Raw genomic sequence first — 14390 nt, forward strand, 5'->3', positions numbered from 1 at the left:
GAGTTTCAACAATGCTCTGAACATCTGTGAGGCTCCTGAGAGCCCACTGTCAAGCTATTGACATTAAAGAAGCGCTTGTTGGGAGGCAACCCAATGTTTATCTAATTCTTATTTTTATTGTTTTTCATGTTTTCTTAGGTTCATGATCATGTGGAGTCACAAAATAAATATAAAAATCAAAAACGGAATCAAAAACAGCAGAAAAAAAAATCACACCCTGGAGGAGCATCTGTCTGGCGTTCAAACGCCAGAACAGAGCATAGTTCTGGCGCTGAACGCCCAGAACAAGCATGGTTCTGGCGTTCAACGCCAGAAATGGCAGCAAAGGGGCGTTGAACGCCCAAAATGGGCACCAACCTGGCGCTGAACGCCCAGAGTTGTGTGCAAGGGCATTTTACATGCCTAAATTGGTGCAGGGATGTAAATGCCTTGACACCTCAGGATCTGTGGACCCCACAGGATCATCTCAGGACCTGTGGACCCCACAGGATCCCCACCTACCTCATCATCTCTCTTTCCATTCATGATCATCCCTTTTTTTTTTCCATTTACCACTCACATCCATACACCCACTACCTTCAAAAATTCAATATCTCTCTCCCACCCAATCCCACCCATATGGCCGAATACACACTCCCATCCATCTCCTACATATCTTCTTCTTATTCTTCTATTCTTTCTTCTTTTGCTCGAGGGCGAGCAACATTCTAAGTTTGGTGTGGTAAAAGCATAGCTTTTTTGTTTTTTCCATAACCATTGATGGCACCTAAGGCCAGAGAAACCTCTAGAAAGAGGAAAGGGAAGACAAAAGCTTCCATCAAGGGTCTATAGCTCAGTGGTAGAACATTTGACTGCAAATCAAGAGATCCCTGAGATACCTCAGGGGATACATTTTCTTCCACACAATTATTGGAAGCAACTAAGGGTGGAACATCAAGAGCACTCCATCATCCTTCATGAAATCAGAGAAGATCTAAAAGCAATGAAGGAGGAGCAGCAAAGACAAGGAAGAGACATAGATGAGCTCAAGGACATCACTAAGGTGGACTCATTCCTTGTTCTTACTGTCTCTTGAAAAATCATAAAAATGATTCTTAAAGCAAGAAAAAGCAGCAAAGAACAAAGCTTGCAGAAAAAAAAAAGAAAAAAAAAAGGGGCGAAAAAATAGAGTAGGATCTAGTTACTTTTAGGGATGTTTTCCTTAGTTTTTATGTTAAATTCACATTTCTGGACTTTACTATGAGTTTGTGTGTTTTTCTGTGATTTCAGGTATTTTCTGGCTGAAATTGAGGGACTTGAGCAGAAATCAGATTCAGAGGTTGAAAAAGGACTGTTGATGCTGTTGGATTCTGACCTCCCTGCACTCAAAGTGGATTTTCTGGAGATACAAAACTCGAAATGGCGCGCTTCCAATTGCGTTGGAAAGTAGACATCCAGGGCTTTCCAGAAATATATAATAGTCTATACTTTGGCCAAGAATTGATGACGTAAACTGGCATTCAACGCCAGCCTTCTGCCCAAATCTGGAGTCCAGCGCCAGAAAAGGATCCAAAACCAGAGTTGAACGCCCAAACTGGCACAAAAACTGGCGTTCAACTCCACAAATGGCCTCTGTACGTGCTACACTTAAGCTCAGCCCAAACATACACCAAGTGGGCCCCGGAAGTGGATTTATGCATCAATTACTTACTCATGTAAACCCTAGTGACTAGTTTATTATAAATAGGACCTTTTACTATTGTATTAGGCATCTTTTGATCATCTTAGGATCTTAGCTGGTTAGTTGTATCGAAGTTGTGACAATTATGAATTAAGATCAAAGCACCAAGCTTTGGAGCCATTACCAGGGATTGCTCGAGCCTGGACATCACAATTTCGTGCACCACCTGCACAGGACTTACCCAAGGACTGTCAGAAATAGGGTAAATAATACCTGCTTCGCATAGTTTCATTACCTCTTTTTAGACCACCTCTTTCATAGTTGGATTGAGTCTCCTTTGTGGTTGCACAACTGGTTTGGCATCATCTTCAAGGAGAATCTTGTGTATACACTTGGTTGGACTAATCCCCTTCAAGTCACTAATGGTCCACCCAAGAGCTGTTTTATGGCTCCTGAGCACTGAAATAAGCTTCTCTTCTTCTTCAGGCTTCAGAGAAAAACTAATAATAACTGGATATGAATAATTTCCATCCAAGAACACATATTTCAGAGAAGGAGGTAAAGGTTTGAGTTCAAGCTTGGGGACTTCCTCCTCCTTTATTGGCGTGTTCATCAACTCCTTTTGTGGTGGTGAATCATCAACTTCAACTAATTCATATTCTGAAATAGGATCCAGAATGTCATCAAGTACCTCAGCTTCCAGTACTTCTTGAACAAGTGGTTCAACAACATTAATTCTCATACACCCTTCAGAATCATTAGGGTGCTTGAGAGCTTTAAAAACATTAAGGACCACCTGTTCTTCATTGACTCTCAGGGTTAATTCACCCTTTTGAACATCAATCAGAGCTCTATCTGTAGCTAAGAAGGGTCTACCAAGAATAATAGAGGATTTTACATCCTCTTCCATGTCTAATATAACAAAATCAGCAGGGAAAATAAATGGTCATACTTTAACAAGTAGATCCTCAACCACACCCACAGGTAATTTAATAGAAAGATCAGCAAGTTGAAGAGAAATACGAGTGGGTTTTATCTCCTCAATTTGAAGCTTTTTTATCACTGAAAGTGGCATTAGGTTGATGCTAGCTCCAAGATCACATAAAGCTCTCTGAATGCCGAAATCTCCAATGGTGCAAGGAATCACAAAGCTCCTTGGATCTTACATTTTCTCAGGAAGTTTATGTTGAATAATAGCACTACATTCCTTGGTTAACACCACGGTTTCTTGCTCCTTCTAATTCCTCTTGTTGGTCAACAACTCTTTCATGAATTTATTTAAAGGGGCATTTGCTCAAGAGCTTCTGCAAAAGGAATGTTGATCTGTAGCTTCTTGAAGACATCTAAAAATTTAGAGAATTGCTTTTCTTCGGAAGCCTTCTGAAGTCTCTGAGGATATGGCATTTTTGGCTTGTATTCAGGAGCCTTTGGCAATGTAGGATAAGTGTCAAGAGAGTCAGGGAACGGGTTGTCTGCACGCTTTGGAGGGGCGTGCTCCACTTTTTCCTTCTTCTCCTTTGGAGCTTCCTTTTCAACTAGCTCTTCATTGGCCTTTGTCTCAGAGCCAGCTGTTTTACCACTTCTCAATTGAATAGCCTTGCAATCTTCTATTGGGTTCACCACTGTATCACCTGGAAATGTACTTGCAGACCTCTCAGGTATTTTCTTACTCAGTTGGCCCATTTGCACTTCCAATTTTCTAATGGAGGCTCTAGTTTCCTGCATAAAGCTCCTCATCATCTCCCAATTAGAATTTTCTTGGGATTTAGAGTTTGCCTGCTGAGATGGTTGTTGTTGCTGAGACTGAAATTGGCGATTATTGTAATTGTTCTGTTGACAGCCGCCCTGAGAATTATTATTGAAATTCTGAAGTCTCTGAGGTTGGTCCCTCCATCCAAAATTTGGGTGATTCCTCCACCCCTGATTATATGTCTTAGAATAAGGATCGTTGTTGGGATTCCTCGGACCATTCCCCCATGTAATTGACCTGTTCAGAAGAGGATTGAGCATAATCATAATTATCATTTTGCACAAAGTTACCTGCCATATCATAGGAGACCTCTAGAGGTAGATTTTGGGTGTTGATAGCTGAGACTTGCATGCCACCCATCTGTTGAGTAAGTAGATTTATTTGCTGAGACATAAGCTTGTTTTGAGCAAGAAGGGCATTAACAGCTTCCACTTCAACCACGCCTCTCTTCTGAGAGGTCTCAGAGTTCACAGGATTCCTGTTAGATGAGTATAAATATTGGTTTCTAGTAACCAATTCAATAAGCTCAATTGTCTCCTCCGGTGTCTTCTTCTTGTGTAATGAACCACCTGCAGAATTATCTAAGTATATCTTAGACATTTCACCCAAACCTTCATAAAAGATGTCTAGTTGGGTCCACTTAGAGAACATGTCCGGAAGGCATTGCCTAATCAGTAGCTTGTACCTCTCCCAGACTTCATAAAGAGTTTCACCATCCCTCTGTCTGAAGGTCTGAACCTCTACCCTAAGCTTAGTCAGCTTCTTTGGTGGGAAAAATTTAGTAAGAAACTCAGTAACAACCTTGTCCCAAGTATTCAAACTCTCCTTGGGTTGTAAATCTAGCCATAGCTTTGCTCCATCCCTCAGAGCAAATGGGAAGAGCATGAGTTTATACACCTCTGGGTTCACTCCATTTGTCTTCACAGTATCCCAAATCTGCAGAAAATTAGAAATAAATTGATTTGGGTCTTCGTAGAGAAGACCATGATACTGGCAGTTTTGTTGCACCAGGATGACCAATTGTGGCTTCAACTCAAAGTTGTTCGCAGTTATAGGAGGCACCACAATGCTTTTTCCATAAAGATCTGCAGTAGGAGCAGAGTAAGAGCCAAGCACTCTCTTTTGTTGATCATCCCCATTCGGATTTGCCACATTGGCATTAACAGTATTATTGTTATCCATAGTGGATCCTGCAGCCTTGTAAAGTCTTGCTTGTTGTAAATGTTGCCTACAAGTCCTTTCAGGTTTAGGATCAAAGTCTAACAAAGGTTCTTTGTCCCTGTTCTGCTCATAAACAGACAGAAGACAAGAAAAGATGAGATTCTCTACGTCAGAGTGTAGAGAAATCTCAGTGAGGTATCTTGTGTAAAATAATAAAATAAAAATACTAGATAAAATAAATGAATAAATTTCGAAAATAATAACTGAATTTGGACAAAAATTTTCAAAAATTTTCAGGAAAAATAAACAAGAAAATTAAAATAAAATTAACTAGGTGACACCAAACTTAATTTCAAAAATTAAGGAAAAATATTAGTGCTATTTATAAATTTTTTTTTTCGAAAATAATAAGCAAAATTTAAATAAAATTAAAACTAAAATTCCTAATCTAAGCAATCAAACAACTGATAGTTGTTAATCACTATCAATCCCCGGCAACGGCGCCAAAAACTTGGTGCGGTAATTTCTAACCACAAACTAACCGGCAAGTGCACCGGGTCGTACCAAGTAATACCTCAGGTGAGTGAGGGTCGATCCCACGAGGATTGAAGGACTAAGCAACAATGATTGATTAATTGGCTTAGTTAGACAAACAGAAAAGAGTGTTTGAGTATTCAACGAGCATTAAACAATCGTACAGAAAGTAAAATTGTAAAGTAAATGGATTGGGAGTAAAGTATGGAGAAGGCAGTTAAGCTTTTAGAGTTATTTATTTTTTCCGATTAACTTTTCTTACTAACTATTTTAATCATGCAGGATTTAATTTATGGCAAACTATATGTGACTAGACCCTAATTCCTTAGACCTTTCTAGTCTCCCCTAAAATTCATCAACAGCCAATTCCTTGGTCAATTAATTCCTAATTAGAGGGTGATGATCAAATTCTAGTTTATATGCCACAAAAACTCTAATTACCCAAAAAATAAAAGGATTATATGTCACGTATCCTGTTAAATCCAGATAATTAAAATTTAGGAGAATATGTTTTCAAGCTGTTGTTCAAGTAAAGAGCTTTTCCAAGTTATACAAGAACTCAAATAGAAAGAGGGTCATATTTCCGTTCCACCCAAATTCATAAGATAAAGAGCGAAAACAATTCTTAAATTATAAATTCATACATAAATTAAAATAAAAAAAAGCAATAAAATCAATCCATACAAATAGACAGAGCTCCTAACCTTAACAATGGAGGTTTAGTTGCTCATGATTCAGAGTAAAATAAGGATTGTAAATTGGAATGGAATAATGTTCAGTTGAGATGGAATAAAAAGTTAACTAATCCCCATCTCCTTTTATATCTAATCCTAATAAGTTTAAAATCTATCTTCTAAAACTAAAATAATATCTTTTCCTATTTTTAAATTAAAAATAAAGTTTAAATCAAAATTAATTAAAGCAATCAGCATGTCTTCAATTGATGGATGGGGACTACTTGCTTCGTAGGGTCGACGCCTAAACCCTAAACCCTAATCTGTGTTTTTGGGCCGAAAACTGGGTCGAAACTCGACCTGAAATTGCCCCATCATTTTCTGCATTTTCTGAATGTCGCGCATGTCACGCGTATGCGTCAGTCACGCGTACGCGTCGATGGCCTTTTTTGCGTGTCAGGCGTATGCGTCAGGTACGCGCACGCGTCGCTGAGCAACCTTGCTTTTCACGCGTACGCGTCAAGCACGCGCATGCGTCGCCATGAATAGCTCCAAATCACGTGTACGCGTCAGACACGCGCACGCGTCGCTCCTTGCTGGTCAGCTCTTTTGTTTCTTCTCTTTCTCTGCAGAAACTCCATCAAATCCATCCGAATGCTACCTAAAATAAACAAAAATGCACAAGACTCAAAGTAGCATCCATAGTGGCTAAAAGATAATTAATTCTTGAAAAAACTTAACAAATTACATGCAAATTCACTAGGAAAAGATAGGAAAGATGCTCACGCATCACCGGGCAGGTTTTTTTTAGTCCCGATTTCTTAACATTCTCCAAAACGGCGTCATTTCTGGCGTTGATAAAAAAGAAAGAGCCCCTCCCCTACCTAACCCAACGAAGTCACCATGCCTCCCAGCCCTCTCTCAACCCTAACTTCCCTTTCCTTCAACGAGCAGAACTGCAGAAGCCAGAAGGAACTCCACCATCCCTAGCCAAATCGACGCCGGCAATGACCACCAGCGGTTGCCACCGTCGCGGTTCGAAGCTTCAATCGGCGTAGTCATCGTTTGTTTGTCTGAACTTCGAAGATTTTGTCGTCGGAAGCACGATTTGAAGATTATGTCGTCGTCGTCGTCGGCTGGTTGGTTCCAACTTCGAAGCTTCTGTCGTCGGCCACCTCTGTCCTACCAAGCATCACTTCTGCCGCCGTAGACTCTGGACCTTCTTTCTTCTCTCTGACGCAGTGAGTTTTTCAATTAAATTTTTTTTATTTTGTTAAGTATATGAATCTGCAGTGAGTTCTTCCATTTTTATTTCAGTTAACTTTTTATTTTGTTAAATATATGAATTTTCACAGAGGTCTTTAGTTCTTCAATTTTTTATTTTGTTAATTTTGTAATGCTGAATAGAATTTTGGATTCTGAATGTTGCTGGAATTACTGTAAACTTCGAATCTTTTTATGCTTATGAATTTGATCATGTGCGGTGTTTATCTTAGTTGCTGTGAAGAGGGGTGAGGGGGAGAAGATGGGATATTGTTGGTTCATTATTCTGATCACTGGGGAGTTTCTAGCTAGTACTTGAATGTGGATAAAATTGTTGCAAAGTTTCCTCATATGAATGATTCTGATTGAGGCTTGTAATGGCAATGTGATAATGGTTATTGTTTGCTTTTTCTGATAATAGAAATTCCAGTAAATCAGTTTCCAAATACCTTATTTATAGTGGTTCTATGACATACTAAAATGATTAAGTAAAAATGAGCTGCTATAAATTAATAGGTGAAAAGGCTATTTAATTAGAGATAAGGTTTAAGAGTGAAAGTGCATAAAAGGTAGGAGGATGAGAAAATTCTCCAACATAGCAAGGCACTAACTCTCTTGAATCAACCATATTTATAAATGCCAATGAGAAGCACATAGTTTTTATGGTATAACAAAGCTTGGCAGCAAATCTTGTTGTATATGAAAGATTCAACTGATAATACTTTTTTAGTTTAGTGTTTTAAATTGCATTACATATTTGCAGTTGAGGTCTATAGTGGTTTTAGAAGTCTTTGCAACTGCTACGAATCTATAGCTTTGGCAGCATAAACAGCCTTTTCCTGCCATTGTTTGTAATTTCATCAATCGTAATGCAAACCACCACAGAAGCTGTAAACTTTGAATTTTATTAAGTTAGAAATTATTGAAATTATATATTCAATTTTTAATAATTTTATTTAATATTTAATTAAACCGGTTGAACCTCGATTGAACTCCGGTGAATGTGTCTCCATCTGAACAATGATCATCTTCTGTTGAGCTAGGTCATTAACTGATTCTTCTTCTAGACCCAATGTGAAATACACCAAAATAATGTCAAAATACACCTGAAGCATTGAAAAGAAACACAGGATCTGTTTTTTGAGAACTTACGTAGTTGCATATTTTTCTTTTTTCCCTGCCTTTTTTTTTCTTGAATAAAATAATAAATGGCTTTTTTTTTTCTAAAAAAAATATATACAGAATTAGATGCAGATGGTAACAAAAGAATTAAGCAAATGGTATTAGAAACAGAAATTACATGCTATCCGTGGGTTTGTTTACGCTACTTTGATCCGTTTTTGTTTGAAACACAGGATCATTTTCGCTTCCTAAGTTCACCTCCGGTATTCTAAGCATAGAATAAACATCATTCAATAAAAATACTATTTAATTAAATCAAGATCTCAAAATTCTATCAAATAAAGGATCTTACGTTTCGGATGAATCATAGTGACCTCCCGTCCATAGGAGCCCATCTTCTTTCATCCTGGGAAAGCAAAAGCAATTATCAGCAACAAAAACCACCTTAAAATCGGCAATATACACCCAAATTCAACATACCCCTGTGTAGCCTTTTCATTAGTTTTTTACTTTTTTGATCCTCTAAAGAATTCTTCTATTTCTTCAGTTCTTACATCAGTTCTGACAGTATATGCAAAAGAACATGTTAACAAAAAAAATTTTGATGATAAAGGATAAGATAGCTTTAGAACGTATCTTACACATCATAGGATTCAATTTGTTCTTCAGAAGATGAATCCTTAACAATGTGCTTTCTTTTTTTTGGATTACATCCTGTAAATAAAAAAAGTATGAATCAGACAAACACAACAAAACTGATGATAAAATACTCCCGAAAGCAGTGCATACTTTTTTTGGTGGAGTCTGAATTTTTTTCTTTGATTTTTGTTTTATTATTGGTGATGATTCTTCACTTCTGAAATTAAATGAGAAACACTCTATTAATACATCAAATTTTAATAATAAATAAAAAAGAAAGCAATGCAATGACAATTTCAGAATCTTACTCATCATCGGATTCACTTTCACTTTTTGAAGAGGAATCCTCCATAATCTGTTTCCTTTTTCTATATACCATTCTGGAGAGCAAACAATCATTAGCAAAAAACTCCATAAAAATGAGAAAATACACCAAAAAATATTACTTATTTTTTAGCTGTCCTAGTGGGTTGTTTTCTTGTTTTTGTTGGTTCCTTTGAGTCTTTTTTAGACTTAAACTCAGAAGAAAAAGCAAATTCACTCTCCGATGAATCACTCTCGGATGAACTTACCTTCTTCTTTTTTTGTCTTTTTCTTTTTTTTTCTTTCTTTTCTTTCTCTTTCATTTTCTTCAATTTCTTTCTCACTTCCGCCCTGTTGACGATGCCCTGAAATAGATGAAACGTTAGTTACACCATCTACATAAATAAAATACACCCAAATTAGAGAAAGTATTCTGTTCAGTTACCATATGACCATCAATTTTTGCTCTGATCTTCACAACCAGTAGCTCCCTATTCCAATGGTTAACCTAGGGCGGTCTAGGGATTGCTTCTCCTTTCTTGTCTGTGTATTTTGTTAAATAAAAATATACTATCATCAAGGCATAGAGGCAGCCATCAATCAATTTTTTTTTCAAACGGTAATTGGTTATGCCTTTGATGATGAAATTGAGTATGTGGCTGGTGCGCAGAAATCGTGACGGATCCATTCCTTGGTAACGGTGCTAAAAACTCAATACGCACGTTCATAATCTTAGTTCTTTGTCACAACTTCGCACAACTAACAAGCAAGTGCACTGGGTTGTCCAAGTAATAAACCTTACGTGAGTAAGGGTCGATCCCACGGAGATTGTCGGCTTGAAGCAAGCTATGGTCACCTTGTAAATCTCAGTCAGGCGGATTCAATTGATTATAGAGATTTAATAATTAAAAGATAAATAAAATGTAAAATAAAGATAGAGATACTTATGTAATTCATTGGTGAGAATTTCAGATAAGCGAATAGAGATGCGTTCGTTCCTCCTGAACCTATGCTTTCCTATTATCTTCATCCAATCATTCATACTCCTTTCTATGGAAAGCTGTATGTTAGGCATCACCGTTGTCAACGGCTACATCCTGTCCTCTCAGTGAAAATGGTCCAATACGCTGTCACTGCATGGCTAATCATCTGTCGGTTCTCGATCATACTGGAATAGGATCCATTGATCCTTTTGCGTCTGTCACTACGCCCAGCACTCGCGAGTTTGAAGCTCGTCGCAGCCATCCCTTCCCAGATCCTACTCGGAATACCACAGACAAGGTTTAGACTTTCCGGATCTCAAGAATGGCCGTCCATGGATTCTAACTTATACCACAAAGATTCTGATTAAGGAATTCCAAAGATACTCATTCAATCTAAGGTAGAACGGAAGTAGTTGTCAGGCACGCGTTCATAGTTGGGAATGATGATGACTGTCACGATCATCACATTCATATTGAGGTGCGAATGAATATCTTAGAATCAGAATAAGCTTGAATTAAATAGAAAAACAATAGTACTTTGTATTAATTCATGAGGAACAGCAGAGCTCCACACCTTAATCTATGGTGTGTAGAAACTCTACCGTTGAAAATACAAAAGTGATGAAGGTTCAGGCATGGCCGAGAGGCCAGCCCCCAAACGTGATCTAAAGATGAGACTAAAAGATAATCCAAAGATGTAAATACAATAGTAAAAAGTCCTACTTATACTAAACTAGTTACTAGGGTTTACAGAAATGAGTAAATGATGTAGAAATCCACTTTCGGGGCCCACTTGGTGTGTGCTTGGGTTGAGCATTGAGCTTTACACGTGTAGAGGCTTCTCTTGGAGTTGAATGCCAGTTTGTAACCTGTTTCTGGCGTTTAACTCCACTTTGCAACCTGTTTCTGGCGTTTAACTCCAGAATGCAGCATGGAACTGGCGTTGAACGCCAGTTTGCGTCGTCTAAACTCGGGCAAAGTATGGACTATTATATATTGCTGGAAAGCCCTGGATGTCTACTTTCCAAAGAAATTGAGAGTGCGCCATTTGGAGTTCTGTAGCTCCAGAAAATCCACTTTGAGTACAGGGAGGTCAGAATCCAGCAACATCTGCAGTCCTTCTTCAACCTCTGAATCTGATTTTTGTTCAAGTCCCTCAATTTCAGCCAGAAAATACCTGAAATCATAGAAAAACACACAAACTCATAGTAAAGTCCAGAAATGTAATTTTTATTGCCACAGACACATAACTGGGTGAACCTTTTCAGATTGTGACTCAGCTTTGCTAAAGTCCCCAATTAGAGGTGTCCAGGGTTCTTAAGCACACTCTTTTTTTTTTTGCTTTGGACCTCGACTTTAACCGCTCAGTCTCAAGCTTTTGGCTTGAGACCTTCACGCCACAAGCACATGGTTAGGGACAGCTTGGTTCAGCCGCTTAGGCCAGGATTTGATTCCTTTAGGCCCTCCTATCCACTGATGCTCAAAGTCTTGGATCCTTTTTATTACCCTTGCCTTTTGGTTTTAAGGGCTATTGGCTTTTTGCTCTTGCCTTTTGGTTTAAAGAGCTCTTGGCTTTTTCTGCTTGCTTTTTCTTTTTCTTTTATTTTTGCCATTTTTTTTCTTTTCTCTCTTTTTTTTTTTCTGCAAGCTTTTGTATTCACTGCTTTTTCTTGCTTCAAGAATCATTTTTATGATTTTTCAGATCATCAAATAACATTTCTCCTTTTCATCATTCTTTCCCTATCCTTAGTTGTCCCATGTTGGAGCTTAATTCTCCTAGGAAAGTGTTGATTTGCTCCCAATAGTTTTGTGGAGGAAAGTGCATCCCTTGAGGCATCTCAGGGATTTCATGGTGAGGAATTTCCTCATGCTCATGTTGAGTTCCATAAGTAGGTTCTCTTGTTTGCTCCATCCTTTTCTTAGTGGTGAGCTTTTGAGATGAATCTCTCCATCTCCTATGACTCAGAGGTGGAAGCTTTTGCCTTCCCTTTCCTCTTTCTAGAGGTTTCTCTGGCCTTAGGTGTCATAAATGGTTATGAAAAACCACAAAGCAACGCTTTTACCACACCAAACTTAAAAGGTTTGCTCGTCCCCGAGCAAAAGAAGAAAGAAAGTAGTAGAAGAAGAAGAAAATGGAGGAGATGGAGGGAGAATGTGTATTCGGCCAAGGGGGTTTTATGTGGTTATGATGTGTGAGAAGGAAGGAGTGATGGGTTGAATTTGAGTGGGTGGGTGTAGGTGGTTGTATGATGGTTTTGGAGGAGTAATGGAGGTGATTGGTGGAAGTTATTTGGGGAAGAGAGTTATGAAAAGGTGTGAAGAGGAGAGAAGAAAAAGTGGGGATCCTGTGGGGTCCACAGATCCAGTGGGGCCAAGGACTTAACATCCCTGCTCAAATTAGGCGTGTAAAATGCCCTTGCTGTGCAATCCTGGCGTTTAACGCCAGACTGCTGCCTGTTTCTAGCGTTAAACGCCCAAATGTAGCTTGTTTCTAGCATTTAACGCCAGGTAGATGCTTGGTTCTGGCGTTAAACGCCAGCTTGGTGCTTGTTTCTGGCGTTAAACGCCAGACAGATGCTTGTTTCTAGCGTTCAAATGCCAGACTGCTCTCCTCCAGGGTGTGCTGTATTCAATGTTGTTTTTCATTCTGTTTTTTTTTATTTTTCAGTAGTTTTTGTGACTTCACATGATCATCAACCTAATAAAACACGAAATAACAAAAAGAGAATAAAATAGATATGATTAAATAACATTGGGTTGCCTCCCAACAAGCGCTTCTTTAATGTCAATAGCTTGACTGTGAGCTCTCATGGAGCCTCACAGATAATCAGAGCAAGGTGGGAACCTCCCAACACCAAACTTAGAGTTTGAATGTGGGGGTTCAACACCAAACTTAGAGTTTGGTTGTGGCCTCCCAACACCAAACTTAGAGTTTGACTGTGGGGGCTTTGTTTGACTCTGTAGTGAGAGAAGCTCTTCATGCTTCCTCTCCATGGTTACAGAAGGAGATCCTTGAGTTTCAAACACAAGGTTGTCCTCATTCAGTTGGAGGACCAACTCTCCTCTGTCCACATCAATCACAGCTCTTGCTGTGGCTAGGAAGGGTCTTCCAAGGATGATGGATTCATCCTCATCCTTCCCAGTGTCTAGGAATATGAAATCAGCAGGGATGTAAAGGCCTTCAACCTTTACTAACACGTCCTCTACTTGTCTATAAGCCTATTTTCTTGAGTTGTCTGCCATCTCTAATGAGATTCTGGCAGCTTGCACCTCAAAGATCCCAAGTTTCTCCATTACAGAGAGTGGCATTAAGTTTATTCCTGACCCCAGGTCACACAGAGCCTTCTCAAAGGTCATGGTGCCTATGGTACAGGGTATTAAGAATTTGCCTGGATCTTGTTTCTTTTGAGGTAATTTCTGCCTATCCAATGTATTTAGTTCATTGGTGAGCAAGGGAGGTTCATCTTCCCAAGTCTCATTACCAAATAGCTTGGCATTCAGCTTCATGATTGCACCAAGGTACTTAGCAACTTGCTCTTCAGTAATGTCTTCATCCTCTTCAGAGGAAGAATACTCATCAGAGCTCATGAAGGGCAGAAGGAGGTTCAATGGAATCTCTATGGTCTCTAGATGAGCCTCAAATTCCTTTGGTTCCTCAAGGGAGAACTCCTTATTGGTCACTGGGCGTCCCAGGAGGTCTTCCTCACTAGGATTCACGTCCTCCTCCTCCCTTGTAGGTTCGGCCATGATGGTCAAATCAATGGCCTTGCACTCTCTCTTTGGATTTTCTTCTGTATTGCTTGGGAGAGTACTAGGAGGAGTTTCAGTGACTCTTTTACTCAGCTGGCCCACTTGTGCCTCCAAATTTCTAATGGAGGACCTTGTTTCATTCATGAAACTTACAGTGGCCTTAGATAGATCAGAGACTATATTTGCTAAGCTAGATGGATTCTACTCAGAATTCTCTGTCTGTTGCTGAGTGGATGATGGGAAAGACTTGCTATTGCTAAACCTATTTCTTCCACCATTATTAAAGCCTTGTTGAGGCTTTTGTTGATCCTTCCATGAGAAATTTGGATGATTTCTCCATAAGGGATTATAGGTGTTTCCATAGGGTTTACCCATGTAATTCACCTCTGCTATTGCAGGGTTCTCAGGATCATAAACTTCTTCTTCAGAAGATGCCTTTTTAGTACTGTTGGATGATTCCTTCAATCTATTCAGACTCTAAGAGATCATATTGACTTGCTGAGTCAATATTTTGTTCTGAGCCAATATGGCATTCAGAGTATCAATTTCAA

The 14390-nt window shown here is 39.0% G+C and overlaps 1 long non-coding RNA gene across 1 annotated transcript; it reads left to right on the forward strand.

Moving 5' to 3' along the window:
* On the forward strand, positions 6586 to 10349 carry LOC110270591. The gene is made up of 3 exons (XR_002360230.1): positions 6586 to 7020; positions 7135 to 7143; positions 10338 to 10349. It is a non-coding gene; the product is annotated as an uncharacterized LOC110270591 (long non-coding RNA).

This window comes from Arachis ipaensis, chromosome B04, assembly GCF_000816755.2.
Source record: "Arachis ipaensis cultivar K30076 chromosome B04, Araip1.1, whole genome shotgun sequence".
NCBI classification, from domain to species: Eukaryota; Viridiplantae; Streptophyta; class Magnoliopsida; order Fabales; family Fabaceae; genus Arachis; species Arachis ipaensis.